The following is a 15056-nucleotide window of genomic DNA, read 5'->3' on the forward strand; positions in this document are numbered from 1 at the left end:
GTCTGGGAGCTGGGAGACACCTCAGGCTCCTCAACTCCTCCTGCTGGTGCCCTGGTCCCGTTGGTGCCCTGGACCTCCGATGGCAACAGCAAAGCTAGAAGGGGATGGTGCTCCCTGCACCCATGCACAGAAGCTTGGGTACCAGCTCAGGGCCCACCTGAGCCCTCCTCCAGGGAAAGGTCCTGGTGGATTCAGTTCCCAGCCAGTGATGGAAACAAGCTCAGGAAGGATCCAACCCCCTCCAAACTGTGCTTGACGCCCCAAGCTGGTGCTCAGACCCTCAAAATGCTGCTTGATCCCCAAGCCAACACTTGGAGCCTAAACTGGTATTCAGCCCCCTAAAATGATGCCTGACCCCGAGCTGGTGCTCAGCCCATCGACACAGTGCTCAGCCCCCCAACACTGTGTTCAACACTCCAAAATGCTGCTTGACCACTAAGCCAGCGTTCAGCACCCTAAAATGGTGTGCTGAACCCTAAAATGGTGCTGAACCCCAAAACTGCTCCTTAGAACCCTAAAACAACGGTTGAGCCCCAAACCAGTGCTCACCCCCCTTGCTGCTGCTCAGCCTCTCAAAATGATGCTTGATCCCCGGAATCGGTGCTCAGTTCCCCAGAACAGTGTCTGACCCCTTTTTAGGCTCAGCCACAATGAAGGGGTCAACCCCGCCAGGAGGTGCCCAAAGCAGGGCTGGCTCTGTTCACCCCCCAGAGCACCCACGGACCATGGGGAGAGGCCCAGGGTCACCAGTGCCCATCCTCCCAGGGACAGCTGCTCCAGCTTCCTCCAGTGCACAACACTGGTCCTGAGGTTCCTCAGAAAGGCTGGAGAACCCAGGTGTCTCCCCCAGTTTCCTCTGCCCCTGGGCTCAGCATGCCCTCCATCACCAAAGGGATGGGAACACCATGGCAGGGATGCCGGTCCCCGCCCCCCCGGGACACATCTGTTGGCTGCACCACACCTGCACAGTGTCCTGGAGGGGGCCACCTTGTGCCCCCTTCCCAGCCAGTGGTTATCAAAGCCACCCCTCCAAAATCCCAGCCACAGGCATCCTGGCTGCTGGGGACTGCCAGGTAACCAGTGCCCTCCAGCTCTGGCACCTCCAGACCCACAGACAAAACCCCCATCACTGCCCTGTCCCCTCATCCCTCCCTGAATCCCCAACCCTGAACAACCCACTGTCCACAGCATGCATTCATCCCGGTTTAATCTCCACAGTGCATCAGCACAGGGATGGAAGGGAAAGACCTCCTTTTTTTTTGGGTCTCAAATCTTTACCTGGGGTCGTATTTACCTATCCCTCAATGCCTTCCCAAAGGAAAAAGCCCCATCCTCCACCAGCCAACACTTGGTTGCTCCCAGCAGGAGCTGGACCAGGGAGCACCCAGAGTCCAGGAGCACCCAGAGCCCAGGCACCATGGCTTTAGCACTCAAGGTGACTCCAGTTCTTCCCAGCAAGGTGGTCAATACACATTTTCATTTAAGGAACCTGAATGGGAACTTGCGGAGAAGGGAGATGCGGGCACACCAAGCGATGGAGGCAAAGTCCAGCAGGTCCCAGCTCAGCTCATGGGCTCAAAGCTTTAGGAAACACGCAGGGTAAGGATGAGAAACTGCCTCTTCAAAAGGATCTGCTGGAAAACCATGCGGTTTGCATCCCCCATGGCCAAGGTGCATGGGGACACCCCAGGAGCATCTCCCACCCCCGGCCATGCTGAACCCTGCCTCAGTTTCCCCGTGTGTAGGGAGCACAGGTCACCCCTCTCCCTGGGGATTCAGGCAGCACAAGCTGCCCTTGAACCAGCTCCAGGGCATCAACTGTGCTGGGCAAGAAACGTGCCTTGGGAATCACCCTGGAGCTCTGCAGATGGGGGGACAAGGGCTCACGTGGCTGTGGGGGATCCCTGCAGATGTGGGGGACACAGGGCTCTGCAGAAGGGGGCATGGGGGGAGCAAGGGCTTTGTATATGGGAGGCTCTGCAGACACAGGGATCTGCAGATGGGGGACAGAAGACAGAGGGGAGCATGGAGCCCTGCAGCCGGGGGACAGGGTCCCTGCAGAATGGGAATAAAGGGGTCCCTAGAGATGAGGGAACAGAGGGCTCTAGAAGGGGACAGCGGGCTTTGCAGACGAGGTGGGGACAAGGGGCACAGGGGTCCCTGTAGATGGGGGACACGAGGGTCCCTGCACATCTGCCCTTCCCAGGCCACCCTCCTGCTTCGCCACCCCCATACCAGAGCTGCCCTCACCTCTGGTGCAGCGGGGGGCTGCCAGGAGCCCCTCCAGCATGGCGGGGGCTGCCCACAGCCTGCCCTGACCCCCAGCCCCCCCGGCGAGCAGAGGCGAGCTAAGCGGTTATGGCAGCGCAGCCCTCCCGGCTGCCAGACAGCGCACGCTCCACCGCGGCCGGCACCTTGCCGCGCCAGCCTGGAATTTGCAAGCTGTCCTGATGCATTAAGGCACAAACGCCTGGCGTCCAGCTCCCAGCACTGCTGGGGCCGAGCTGGGCTGGGCCATGGCATCCCCCCGACAGGGTCCCCATCGCTGTCCCCAAGGGCGGCCACAGCCACCCTCATCATCTTCATCCTCCACATTTATTTTTCTCCCCATGCCCCAGCTTTAAAAAGCTCTTTCAGCAGAGCAGGGAGACGCTGCCAGCTCACAGCACCCTCATGGGCACAGCACTGTGAGGATCACCACAGGGAGACAGCTACAGATGGGCTCCAGTCCCTTGGGGCGCAGAGGATGCCAGGGTCCCCCTTCCTGTGCCCAGAGCCACACTGTGCTCCCTCAGGTCTGGGGGCTCCCCACTGGGGCCAGCACCCACCATCCTGCATGGAGAGATCCCCCTGCTCTAAGGGACGTCATGGGACTCCCCTCAAAGCCACCCCTTGTCCATGCCCTGGGCTGCCCCTCCAGGTCTTCCCAAGGGATGGGTGTGCTGTGGGATGCTTGGGCACCAGCCAAGGCTGCAGGCAAAGGGACATCCCGCTCTGCAGCATCAGCACACACTCATCCTCACCCACACACCCAGCGATGCTCTCAAATCACTGCAGGACCCAACACCCACCCACAGCCACCAGCACAGCCAAGGGGTGACCTGCAAAGGGACACATCCATCCCGCAGCCGGGCAGGATGGGATCGATCGGCTGTGCCGATCCCAGCCGGCGCGGGGTGGACGCGGTAGCGGGATGCCCGTGGGAGGAGGGAACGGCAACAGCCGGCTGGAATAGGAGTGTGAAGAAACGGCTCTTGCGTGCTCTGTCCGGAGCCAGCCAACGAGGCCATATTTGAAATGCTTCGCATACCTCCGGTCATCAGATTAGCGAGATGCAGAAGGTAAAGCAGAGGGCAAGAGGAGCCCCGGCCGCCCACTCCCATGGGCAGCAGGAGCTGCAGGAAACGTCCCCAGCGGGGATGAGGGTGGCCACGGGGACCCTAAGAGCGATGGGTGCCTGGGACCCACCTCTCTGCTGTGATCCCAGCTGGACACAGCACAGAAGGTGAGGAAGGACAATCTAGCTCAGCACTCGCAGCCAGCCCATGTCCACAAGCCTGCTGCCATGACCCAGCCACCAGCCACTGCCACCCCTCAACTCCCCATGGGCCAAACAGGACCTGGACCTGCTGAAAAACCTTTCAATGGATAAAGGGGGCTCATAGGAAAGTAGGAGGGAGACTTTTCACCAAGGGCTGCTGTGACGGGACATGGGGCAATGGTTTCAAACTTCAGGAGGGTGGGTTTAGACAGAGCATAGGGAAATGTTATACAACAAGGGTGCTGAGGCGCTGGCACAGGGTGCCCAGAGAAGCTGTGGCTGTCCCACCCCTGGCAGTGTTCAAGGCCAGGTTGGACACAGGGGCTTGGAGCAAGCTGCTCTAGTGGAAGGTGTCCCTGCCTGTGGCAGGGTTTGGAACTGGATGAGCTTTAAGGTCCCTTCCAACACAAGACATTCTATTAGTCTGTAAAAGACCCCATACAACCTCCAAGTAACATCTGCAGGCACAACTCCTTCACTCTCCCTTGACCTGGACTCAATCCTAAAGACAAGGCAGAGGGCAGAGCACTGGTCTGCACCTCCCATAGGTGTATACCTCTCCATCAACCACTGCACCAGTGTCGAAGGGTTTCAAGCCATCCCCAAGACATCAACACTCCTTGGTCACAAATGGTCCTCCCAGCATGGTCCATCTCACGAGAGCAGGAACCTGCCTCTGATCAGCAATGGGGCTCAGAGAAGATCCTCCAGAAGAGCCATGGGGCATGGAGGCAGCAGAACTGAGAGCAACCGGGTCTGCAAATGCTTGGGACCCTTCAGCATCAGGATGCTCAAGTGAGAACCCTCAGCCTTTGGAATGCTCAAGTGAAAGACCCAGGACTCTGATCTGACCCACAAAGTGGTTTTTCAGCCACTCTGAGGGAAAGAGGCACAAAAGCCCCAAGGGCAGGTCCCAGCAAAAAGCAGTGAGAACAAATGACCCCAGGGCCATTGGGGACACCAAGAGCTCTGAGCAGGTGGAACTGCATTGCCCATTTGGGCACAGCCAAAGACTTTCATAAGGAAGACTGCAGGAGATAGATACTGCCCAGATGCCACCGTGAAGAGCTGGAGCACTGGCATGAACTCAAGGCAGCAGCAGAGGACACCAGAGGTGAACATGCCCAATCTCATCACACCAGAGCACAAACCCAACCCCTGCTGCAGCCTGGGCCATCCCCAGGAAGCTCAGCAAGTGCTGAGCAGATGGATGCCAGGGCCAGCTGCAGTTCTTATGGGTGGTAACAGCCACCAGAACCCACTGGAGTCATCCAGAAGCATCTCACAGCCCATGGGCCAAGACAGCACTGTTCCCCAGCCCTGCTACCACTGGTGCCAAAAGGTGACAGTCAGACCTTTGGGATGAAGCCCATCTCAGAAGTGACTCAGAAATGACAGGCTGTATCTCACACTGTGGCAGGGGTCCCATCCCCAACTCACACCGTGCCCCTACTGAAGAAGTGTATTACAGCAGTGACACAGCAGAGCCAGTGACCTAAGCCCTTCTCCAGCTCCCACCTCTCTGAGCTGGGAGAGTGGGGATGGGAAAAACAGAAACAGAAAACAGCATCTTTGCCACCAATTTCAGGGTCAAGGCCAACACACACCTTCCCATGCCTGAGCCACCACTCCATAAGCATCACTCTATGGAAGTGACAGGTCCTCATCCTCCCAGCACAAAGGATGCCCCAGTTCAACCAATGGAAGATGCTTTGGTACAAACAACACCGTTTGAGGATGACATAGAGCCAGACCTACAAACCCCAAGGCAAGATCACAAGGTGGACACATCAGAGCCATGATTCAAGTCCCTTTTCCATACCATAGTGATGGATGGGTGGAAACCAGAGACACCAAGGCAGCCTCTCAAAAACCTTCTGACCTTAATCCTCTTACTCACATAATAACAGACTGCCACCCATGGGTGGCAAGGGCTGTCATCTCCATATGCTTGCAAGCCAGGAGAAAAGACAAGACAGGATGAAACCAACCTGAAGACACTGATGCACCCCACAACACCCCAAAAGGAGAGACTATTGAGCAGGTGAGGACCTGCTCCACATGTTTACCATCAGTGCTGAGATGATGATGGACTTGAAAACTTCTTTCAACCCTCATAAAACATACCCTTTGGACTGTCCCAGAGGTGATGGGACCCAGCCACTCCCTGGGGTCACACTGTCCTGCTGCCTAGCTCTTGCTGGAGCTCTCTTAAGGGCTCCAGCCCCACAGGCATCCCAAGGGACAGGGGGCATGGATGGGGACACAGGCTGCTCCTCACCCTCACACTCAGATGCTCACCCAGCGGGTCCCTCAAGATGGGGAGTCACAGCCTCCCCACCATGGCCCTGTGATGAAGGCAAAGTCTGCTGATCCTGCCCTGCTGCCCATGGCAGAGCCACTAGAGCAGGTTTCTCCAAGCCCCTGTGTCCAACCTGGCCTTGAACACTGCCAAGGATGGGGCAGCCACAGCTTCTCTGGGCACCCTGTGCCAGTGAAAGCACTGGAGCTGCTCTATGGTCTCCCTGAAGCCTTCTCTTTCCCCCTGAACACCCCCAGCTCTCTCAGTCTGTATCCAGAGCAGCTCCAGCTGTGCCAGCACTGGGACCATTTTGGTGCCCTGCTGTCACAATCCATGTCTCTCTTGCACTGGGCACCCCAGAGCTGGCTCCAGCACCATAGGGGTTCTCCCCAGAGCACAGCAGAAAGGGAACATCCCATCCTTGACTGCTGCTCACGCTCTGGGGGTGCAGCCCAGCACACAGGGGGGTTCTGGGCTCAAGCGCACACTGAAGCCGGATCATGAGGAGCTTCTCATCACCCACCAGCATCCCCCAGCCCTCCACGGGGCTGCTTCCAACCCATCTACTCCCAGGCTGTGCTGTGGCTGGAGGCTGCCCCTACCCAGATGCAGGACCTTGCACTTGGCATGGCTGAGCCTCATGCCCATTGCCTGCCTGGCAGGGAAACACACACCAACTAGCTACCAGCAGCATCTCCATCCCCTCCCCAGCCGCCACAGCCCTCCCATGTCCCCAGCAGGGTGGGGAGGGCACCCTCTTCCTGGGACGGTGCTTCCCATCCTCCTCCCCAGCTTCCACAGCTCCATTCACCGGGGGGACACCCAGCCAGGCAAGACACCACCCCCCCCCCACCCCCCCCCCAGCCTCCATGCCCAGGCTCTTTGAAGAAGGGTGGCTGTGAGGAGCAGTGGGGACAAGTGGGGGGTCCCCTTAGGAAGGGGGTCCCTGCAGGACCCCCCATGCTTCCAGGAGTCAAAGTCAAGGCAGGGGAAAAAGAGAGGGGAAAAAAAGAACCCCAACCCTTTGGAGTGCAATATTTTAGTTGAGCACCAGAGCATGAGTAAAGGAGGGAGCTTTTTGTGGTCTGGTGAGTTTAAGCTATGAGCTGAAAGTTTAACTATTAATACACTTAATCAAGAGGCTGTTCCTACAGCCAGGCTTTGGGAAAACAAACTCTCCAGCAGGGCAAGGAGAGGCAAAAGAGTGGCAGGACCCCTGGGAATGTCCCTGCTGGGGGTCACTGGGGGGCAATAGAGGGGCTGGGACCGGCTGGGGCTGGATCCAACTTTGGCTGAGCCTTGAACAGCCACAGCAGGAGCTGTGGGGAATGCTGGCTGCAAGCCCAAGCACCCAGGATCCAGCCTCTCTTCCCCCCCACGAAGGAGACCGGGCAGAGGGGACACTTTGGAGAGAGGAAACCCCCCCAAGCCCTGCAGCATCCCCAGGTCTCAGGCAAGCAACACCCACACCACTGGTGTGACACTGGAACTGGTGACACTGGGGGATGCTGGTAGGCAAGGGAGCCTCAGAGTGGAGAATCCCCAGTGGATAACCCCCCATTATGGCATCTCCCCCACCTTTGCCAAGGAGGAGGAAGAGGATGGACAGGGTGAATCTGTGGCCACAGCACCCAGAGCCCCTCTGCCCCCCTCGCTCACCTTGCGCCACAGGCAGGAGGTGCCACATCCCCGCCACAAAATCCACGTCAAGGACAACCCGGCTGCCTCCTGCCTCCTTCCCACTGAGGCAGGGAGCAGAGGGACATACAGCACCCATCACAGCCCCCCCATCCCTGCCTGCACCCCACAGCCAACAGGCAGAGCCCTCCCTGCCCACGAGGCTATGGACTCGCCGACGGCGCCGGACGGCCGCGGCTGGGGGCCGGGATGAACTTCTGAGCTCCACCGGCGGGTCCTTTGTTACTTTGCTTTTGTTGTCACACGCCGGCGCGTCCCCATCGTCCCCATCATCGTCCCATCACCGTGGTCCCCCCCCCCACGCCACCCCCCGAGGTCAGCAATGTGACATGTGCCAGCACGCCCAGGTGCCATCGCGGGCACAATGCCGGCACCCTGGGTTTGCCGGGCCTGCAGCGGGTGTCCGCTGGGAGCCAGGAGCCGGTGCCACCATGAGTGGTGACACTTTTGGGTTCGAGGCTCGGCCCCACGTGACGCCGCGACCGGTTTGAATCCGCTGCGGTGGCAGGAGCCGACGGCACCGCCGGCGGGGCGAGAGCTGGCGCCCGGGTGCTGGGAACGGGGGTGCAGCAGGAGGAGGTGGTTCCGGAGAGAGATTTTAAGGAGAGACACACGGATGGATGCACGGACGGATGGATGGAGGTTTCCATGCCTACCAGCAGTACCCTTGGGGGGGGGGGGGTCACCACCTCACCCCCGTTCTTCCCATCCGACCCCTCCTCACCTCAACCCCGTGGAGGGGGATGCAGCTCAGCTCCCCGGGACACAGCAAGGGGATGGGGAGTGGGGGGGACGGGGAAGCACAGGGGGGTCCGACCCTCCGCAGCCCCAGCGGGGTGGGGGGACACGGACAAAGCGGCACAAAGGGGCCGCTGACACAGCAAGGGCCCGTTCCCAGAGCAACAAAACTTCCGCCTGCCCCAGGTAGCCGGGTTTGTGCATCCCCCCCTCATCCCGCGCCAAACCCTGCTGCCTTGAACCCCCCCATCCTTGCAGCACGCCAAGCGCCCCCCACCAATGTTTTCCCCCTTATCCATGGGGTCGGTTGCAGGGAGGCAAAGGTTGCCCGGCCGGGGTCACACATGGGATCCGTTATCGCAGGATGTGTGCGCAGCTTTGTTTGTGCGTGGGACGCGGAGCGGGGCGGGCGGCGCTGGCCCCCCCTTTCCCCATCCCACCACCCCCCCTTCCCTTCTCCTTCTCTCCCCAATCAATCATCCCAGCAAAGAATAAACCGACCCAAAGCAAACACGGGCCCAGCAGAAGGACACAGCCGGGTGCGGGATGCGGCGAAACAACAATAATAAAAATAAACCGAAAGGGGGGGTGCAGCACCCAGGGGCTGCGCCGCGGAGTTTGATGCCAAAATCACAGGGTTTGGGCACAAATCACAACCCCCACGCTGGCTCCGCGGCTGGCAGCACCAGCGGGGATATCGCGCTGCGATCCGGCTGAATTTGGGCTCTCGGGGTGCGGGCGGTTTGGGAATCCCACCCGAGGGGGAAGCGGTGGTGGTGAGGAGGGGGGGTGACAAAGTTGGTTTAGTTGTCGCACATGGCTGGGCGATGGCGAGCGGCGCCGCTCCCACGGCCACCCCGCTGCCGGTCACCGGCGGAGGAGCCACAAACTGCCGCGGACGCGCCCCCGGGGGAGGCGAGAGCACCGAGAACCGAGCACCGCGCGCGGGGGGGGGGCCGGTACAAGCGACCCCTCCTCCCAAAACCCCCCTTCCCACCCCCCCCCCGGGATCCGCTGCCGGTGGCCGCTGCCCGCTGCGCCCCCCCGCCGCCACCATTGTCACCGGGGAAACCACCGGGCGATGCCGCGGCCAGTGGGGGGTTGGAAGGTCTCGCCCCCATTGCTTTCCCCCCACACCCCATCTCCTAGCGCATCCCCACCGGGGCGCGGGGTACCGGGAGCGGGGTTCAGCCGCACCGAGACAAACTTTGCTCGTTCGTTTCTTTCCCCCCCCCCCTCACACACACCCCGGGAAGGGAAGCGGCGGGGCCGCTCGGGCGCCGCGCAGACAGCACCGGCCGGGCCCCGGCGCGGGCAGGCGGGCAGGCGGCCAGCTCCGCGCCCCGCCGCCGCCGCGGGCAGCCCGGTACCGGCGCCGGGCGGAGCGGGGAGAGACGCAGCCGCCCCCCGCCAAACTTTTTCTTCTCCCTTTCCCCCCAACAACCTTCCCCCTTCTCCTCCTCCTCCTCTTTTCCCACCGCCACCCCGCACCCCAACTCCACCGGGGGTCGGCACCTACCGGTGCGGGCAGCGCTGCCGGGGGGTGCCCGGAGGGGAGGGGGGAAAGAGGAATGGGAAAAGGGAAAGGGCCGGGGCGGGGGGGAGGAGGGGGGGAGATTCGGCACCTGCCCGGCACCGGGGACGCGGGGCCCGGGGGGTCTCGGCCGGGCTCGGTGCCGCCGCCGCACACCCACCTCCACATCGCCGCTCGCTCTGGCAGCGCTCAGCCCCCGAACCGCGCCGCTGCCGCTGCTGCTGCTGCCCGCGGCTGCCGGCAAAACCCGGACCGGACCGCACCGCACCGCACCGCGCCGCGCCGCGCGCGCCCCCCGCCGCCCGCCGCGCAACCCACCCCCCCCCCCCCCGTGTCACACACACACACACACACACACACACACATCCCCCACCGCGGGGGGGGGGGGGGGGGGCGCACCCCGCTAACGCACCTCACCGCGTGTCCCCGCTGCGCCCCGCCATGGGCCGTACGCACCCACGGGCGGAACGGAGTGTGACCCACACATACACCCCGTGTCCGTGTCACACCTGCCCCCCCACACTGGTGTCGTGTCCCCCCCCTTCCGTGTCCCACAGCCTCCCCTACGGGTGTCACCCCGCCGTTATGCGCCGCCCCCGGTGTCCCACCTGCCCCCCACCCGGCTGTGACCCCCCCATGTCCCATCTGCCCGTTCCCACGGGTGTCACCACGGTGTGTGGCCCCCGTCTCCCCGCTCTACACACCCGGATGTGACCCCCCCGTGTCCCTTCTGGACTCCCACCTCCCACGGGGGTGGGTGTGTGCCCCCCCCACACCATGCCCTAGCCCCACCCACGAGTGTTATCTCCGTGTGATTCTCCCCCCGTGTCCCACCCAGCCCACACCCGGCTGTCACCCCCGTGTCTCTCTTGCCCCCACCCCCGGTCCCTGTGGTGTCGTGTCTCCCCCCCCGTGTCCCAGCCCCCCAACTGGTATCACCCCACTGTGCCTCCCCCCTCCATGTCCCATCAGCACCTGTAGGACTTCACCCCGCTGTGCCCCCCATCATGTCCCACCACCCCCTGGGGTGTCACTGGGGCATCACTGGGGCAAGCTCTGTGTCCCACCCCACGAGTGTCACCCCCCTTTGCACACCCCATGCCCCACGTGTCCACCACAGGTTTCACCCCGTGTTCTAGCTGCTCCCATGGGTATCACCACAACGTGTCCCCCCCATGTCCCAACCACCCCCACGGGGTGTCTCCTTTGGCGTGCTCCATCCCTATGTCCCACCTCATGGGGTGTCCCCCATGATGTACCCCATCCCTCTGTGGCCCCCATGGGGTGTCCCCTGGGTGTACCCCATCCTTCCTTGTCCCCTCTAGGGTGTCTCACCACATCTCCCATCCATCCATGGCCCCGGTGGGGTGCTCCCCAGAGTGTGCTCATCTTTCTGACCCACCATGGGGTGTCCCCCCGAGTATACCCCATCCCTTTGCATCCCCTTTGGGTTGCCCCATCCCTCTGTCCTCCCCTGTGGCGTGTCCCCCACATGTCCCCATCCCTCTGTCCCCTCCATGGGGTGCAGCTGGCAATGGGGCACAGGACCGAGGGTTCCCCCAGGGGTGCAGAGGGGGCTGCACAGGGAGCACACCCCCATCCCATCCCACCCCAACCTGCTTGGCTCCACATGGAGCATCACCCCACTGGGGATGAGGAACCCCAACGGAACCCCGAATAAGCAACTAATAACGTGTGGCTCCATCAAACCACGCAGGCGGAGACACACAATTCCCCCCCCCCCCCCCTTCCCCCCCGAGGTTTGGCCCCGGAAGGGGGGGGACACCTGGGCCACGAGTTCAAGCAAACCCCAACTTTGGGCAGGGTTTGGCGCTGCCGAAGGAACCTTTCCCTTTTATTTCCCCTTTGAGGGGTGGGCACTGGAGGGTGGGAAGTTTAAAATCCTCCTTCAGTCCCCGCCCCGCAGCCGAGCGCAGCTTTCCAGGGACAAACAACCCAAAAAAGCCCCAACCACCCCCAATTCCCGCAGCCTTTTCCCTTGCCAGCAAAATACCCAAAACCTCCCAAAACTGAAACTGGGTTTGTGCTGCCGTTGGGAGAGGGTTTTTTTTTTCACAGGAATGCGAAATCTCTTCCCACCCTGCTCCCGCCTCGGATGGAACAAAAAAATCTCAGATGGGGATGGGGACAAACACCCCCCCCAGGAGCCGCTGTTTGTATTTGAGCCACGTTTCCCTTAATGACGTGCCTCTTGCATATGGAGCGCCTGGAATTTGCACCCGCGGGCACCTTTAGGATGTTCAGCCCCCCCCCGAAATCCCCCCATTCCTCAGGGGCAGCAATGAGGGCACTGCCCCGTCCTCCTGTGATGCTTCCTTTGTTCTTCTGGGGGGCGGTTTGAAGGTCCTGACCCACCCAAATGGATAAAATCGCCCTTATTGAGGAATGAAGTCTAAGAGAGGGGAAACTGAGGTACAGAGATGATGGCAGCAGCAAGACCGAGGCTCCAGCACAGCATCCCCAAGCTGGTACCCACTGCCCAGCACCCCATGCTCCATCCCCAGGGAGGATGGGATCCCCCAACACCCAAAACCAGCACAACCCCACAACACTGGGACAAGGGATGTGGCCCATCAGCCTCTGTCCTGCTGCTGGACCCTTTTCTGGTGGTGCAATGGGAGTTATGGAGGGCAGGAGGATGGGGTTGGAAGGCAGAAGGGACGGGGACAGAAGGCAAAAGAGACAGGGATGGAAGATGACACGAAACAGTGATGAAGAGTGAGTGGGATGGGGATGGAGGATGAAGGGGATGAGGATGAAGGGCAAAGGGGATAGGGATGGAGGGCAAATCAGACAGGGATGGAAGATGACACGGAACAGTGATGAAGAGTGAGTTGGATGGGGATGGAGGATGATGGGGATGGGGGATGAAGGGGATGAGGATGAAGGGCAAAGGGGACCGGGATGGAGGGCGAGGAGTCAAGGATGGAATATGTCAGGACAAAGTATGGAAGGCAAGGGGATGGGGATGGAGGATCACGGGGATGAGCATGTAGGAGGGAAAATGGGATAGGGATGGAGGGTGGTGAGGGGGCAAGCATGGAGGATGGCAGATTCAGGGATGGACAGTGTAGGGCACAGGGATGGAAGGCACAGGGTGCAGAGAAGAGTGGCAAGGAGACAGGGTGAGGAGGCATGGGGATGGGAACAACTGGGAGCAGGGACACGGGAGGTGGAGATGATGCTGGGCAGCCCAGTTTTGAGGTGCAGGGGGATCACACATTGGAGACATCCCAACAGCATGCAGAGCACAAACACACCCCAAAATACCCAACCTGAGCCCCCCAGCCCAGCCCCTGCCACCCAAGTGGGTTACAGAGCTGGCACTCACTGACACCTCCTCCACACCAGGTGTAGGGATATCTTCCAGCCCCAAGGACCCAAATCCTGCCAGACACCACATCTGGAGCCCCAAACCTTGGTGAGATCCCTGATTTCAGGGAGGGGTCTGAATTTCTTCAGCCACTGGGATGAGGAACCTGATGGTTCCCAGTGGTGGGAAGCTGGATGAGCTCCTCTGGACGCTGTGCCCCAGCGCCAGGCTGGCACAAACCCCTTATGTTTCTTATAAACCACCTTGCTCCCTCACCCCCGATGGTGCCAGGAAGTGGATCTGGAGCAACCAGTGTGTTTGTGGGTGCCGACCTCTGCAGCGTGCCTGGGGTCACAGTGACCCATCACCATCACCACCACCACCACCATGCTGGGCTGGCTGCCGCAGGCAGCACGGGGCCCTGGTGCACCCAGCCAAGCCCAAGGTCACCGCACCCTGTCTGAGGGGGGCCATGGGGGTCCCTTTGCACCTTCTCTGCTGCACGAGCCAGGAATGTTGGGACAGGGCCCCCGCCGCCCGCTAACGGAGGCCCCGTCTGTGTTAATTTTTAACCCCAGCTGTCTCGCACATGGCGGGCACTGGCCGCAGCTGCAGGGACCGGCCACCTCTTCCTGGAAAGGGCTGGGGGGGGGACATGAGCCCCCGCTGCCCATGGGGTCACTGCGTGATGGCTCGTGTCCCTCAGGGGAGCCCAGCTGGGGGGCTCGGGGGGGGGGATGTGGGTACAGGGCTGTTGTGTCTGTGTCTGGGGGGGAGGCCATGGTCCGAGCTGTCCCCCAGGCTCTTCCACAAACAGCAGCAGCCGCTGCCCGGGAATGTCCTGGCAGGAGGGACCCGGGCCTCAAAGCAAACAGACGCCGGCGCGGCGGCTGGGAGAAGGGCAGGAAGCCGCGTTCCCACTGCCCCATCCCAGCCGGCGCAGGGGGAGCGCAGCGTGGCGAGAGCCAGGGCAGGGATGGCGAGGAGAGACCCTCACCCAAACCGGCCCCTTCTGGGGGCTGAGGAGCAGCTCACACGGTGCCAAGGGACACCATGGGCATCCAACGGGGTGTTCTCCCCTTGGCCGGGAGAAGGGCAAGCGGGCACAGTGGGTCGTGCCGTGGGGTGGGTGGGTGAGATCCACGGGGGCACTGGAGCTGCAGCGGTTCCACCTCCAGGGACCCCGGCAGGCGCGGGGTTGGTTCTTTTTATTGCTTTTTTTTCCTCTTTGGAGCCAGGGATTCGCCTGGAATTCAGACGCCCACGTGGTCCAAAATAGCCCGGCTCCAACATCCGGAGCGCCCTGCAAAAGCCATCTGCCTGCGCAGGCAGGGCGGGCACCGCCGCGCTCCCATCGCTTCCCGGGGGCTCCTGCTGCCCACCTCTGCTGTATGGAAGCAGTGCCCGAGCCTGACCAACAAGAGAGGGACAGGCAAGAGCCATGATGGGGACGCTGGTCCTGGGTCACATTAACACAGGAGTTTGCCTGCTGCCTGCAGGGTTTTGGCTCACCCCAAGCTGCTGCTCAGCAGCCAGGTCTGGGAGGACTCGTGGCATGAAAACACCCATTCTCAGAGCAGGGCAGTTGCCCTTCTAGGGGGAGCTGACACGCAGAACCAGACTAGGGCTGGGATTAGTCCTGCTCTGCTCACGTCCTTCCACATCCCATCTCCTGGTCAGCCTTGTGTTGCCGCCTGGAATCCAGCATCATTCCCGTGGTGGGACAGGATCCTCCAGCCCCAGCACATAGGATGAGAAGACACCAGCTCGGCATGGTCCCTCCCCACTGCCAGATCTGCAGGACCAGATGGGGCTTTGCAACCTGCTTCTGCCTGCAGCAGCCGTCCAACCAGGAAAGCACACACTGAAGGGCTGGGGCAACCACGATCTTAAAATAGGCATGAAAAAT

General features: G+C 61.6%; 1 protein-coding gene across 4 annotated transcripts in view; it reads right to left on the reverse strand.

The window, feature by feature from the left end:
• Positions 1-10289, reverse strand: part of CXXC5 (CXXC finger protein 5) — a 31551-nt gene extending 21262 nt beyond the window's left edge. The window contains exon 1 of one of the 4 annotated variants that reach the window (XM_057409906.1): positions 10270-10289. The gene's annotated coding sequence lies outside the window, so the exon portion shown is untranslated. Of the gene's footprint in view, positions 1-9798; positions 9926-9973; positions 10116-10269 lie in introns of those variants that run through there. The other 3 variants (XM_057409904.1, XM_057409903.1, XM_057409905.1) reach the window with 3 other exon arrangements.
• Between the last annotated feature and the right edge of the window lie 4767 nt (positions 10290-15056).

This window comes from Pezoporus wallicus, unplaced genomic scaffold (genome assembly GCF_028554395.1).
Source record: "Pezoporus wallicus isolate ANWC-B61680 ecotype Strahan unplaced genomic scaffold, APGP_CSIRO_Pwel_v1 contig_4309, whole genome shotgun sequence".
In the NCBI taxonomy this organism is placed as follows: Eukaryota; Metazoa; Chordata; class Aves; order Psittaciformes; family Psittacidae; genus Pezoporus; species Pezoporus wallicus.